The following is a 1,592-nucleotide window of genomic DNA, read 5'->3' as shown; positions in this document are numbered from 1 at the left end:
TTCTCTGTTAATTAGCCAATCCGCTATCCATGCGAACATATTACCCCCAAACCTGTGAACTTTTATCTTGTGCAATAACCTTTTCTGTGGCACCTTGTCAAATGCCTTCTGGAAGTGCCATTTGTTCCCGTTTATCCACCCTGTTCGTTACATCCTCAAAGAACTCCAGCAAAGTTCTCAAACATGACTTCACCTTCTTAAATCCATGTTAGAAACATAGAAACATAGAAAATAGGTGCAGGAGTAGGCCATTCGGCCCTTCTAGCCTGCACCGCCATTCAATGAGTTCATGGCTGAACATGCAACTTCAGTACCCCATTCGTGCTTTCTTACCATACCCCTTGATTCCCCTAGATTCCCCTAGTAGTAAGGACTCCATCTATAGAAACATAGAAATTAGTATCACTCAACCCCTGAACAGCCCATCCCTCCAGCACTGTCTAGATAGAAAACTAGCTTCTCCCATTAAAATATCGGAAACGCAAAATCACCAGATATTGCCAAAACCCGGGATTGAATCAGGGACCTTTAGATCTTCAGTCTAATGCTCTCTCAACTGAGCTATTTCGGCCGGATTCTGCCAGACCGAATTTTGCTTTTCCAAATATCTTGCTACTGCTCCTTTAATAATGGACACCAATATTTTCCCATCCACAGATGTTAAGCTAACTGGTCTATAAAATTTCCTGCTTTTTTCTGCCTCCTTTTTTGAATAGGGGCGTTACATTTGCAGTTTTCCAATCTGCAACGGCTGGGGTAGGCATGCACGTGGAATGGGATAACGCACTTCGGCAGGGGGAGGGATGCACTTGGCCTGGTGTAAGGCACGTCAGCTGGGTTGGCTTGCACTTGGACTGTGGTAAGGCACTTCGGCTGGGGAGGGATGTGCTTGGACTGGGGTAAGGAACTTTGGCTGGCCCTTCCTGACTTCTTGGTTGCTCTGTCCTCTTTCGCTTAAGGAAGTCAAAGTACTTCGAGGTATAATTTGCAAAGTCAGTGGTACCTTGGGATGTGCGGTTCAAGTTACACATTCCGGAACTTCAGGATTTGGTGTATCCCCCAAGCGGACCAATCATAGACAAAGGGTAGAGCCTGGTGGCCATTTTTGCAGTACCAATAAGAACATCATATCATAACATGATTCGGCAGTCAACATAGTTTTATGAAAGGGAAATCATGTTTGACATATTTATTAGAGTTTTTAAGGATGTAACTGGAAGGGTAGATAAAGGAGAACCACTGGATGTAGTATAGTTGGATTTCCAAAAGGCGTTCAATAAGGTGCCACATAAAACGTTGTTACACAAGTTAAGGAATGATTGGTTTGGAGATGATGTATTTGCATGGATAGAGGACTAGTTAACGGATAGCAAACAGAGTGCAGGGATAAACGGGTCTTTTTCAGGTTGGCAGGCTCTAAATGGTGGAGGGCCGCAAGGATCAGTGCTGCAGCCTCAGCTATTTACAATCTATATTAATGACTGAATGAAGGGACCGAATGTAATGTATCCACTTTTGCTGCCGATACAATGCTAGGTGGGATAGTGAGCTGTGAGGAGAAGATTGATAGACTACTTGAGTGGGTAGTGAGG

General features: G+C 44.2%; 1 non-coding gene across 1 annotated transcript; it reads right to left on the bottom strand.

The window, feature by feature from the left end:
- Positions 1–498: 498 nt before the first annotated feature.
- trnaf-gaa (transfer RNA phenylalanine (anticodon GAA)) lies at positions 499–571 on the bottom strand. Its single transcript has one exon. It is a non-coding gene; the product is annotated as a tRNA-Phe (tRNA).
- Between the last annotated feature and the right edge of the window lie 1,021 nt (positions 572–1,592).

Source organism: Pristiophorus japonicus, unplaced genomic scaffold, assembly GCF_044704955.1.
Source record: "Pristiophorus japonicus isolate sPriJap1 unplaced genomic scaffold, sPriJap1.hap1 HAP1_SCAFFOLD_89, whole genome shotgun sequence".
NCBI classification, from domain to species: Eukaryota; Metazoa; Chordata; class Chondrichthyes; family Pristiophoridae; genus Pristiophorus; species Pristiophorus japonicus.
The sequence above is the reverse complement of the archived record's forward strand: the minus strand, read 5'-3'. Positions and strand labels throughout refer to the sequence as shown.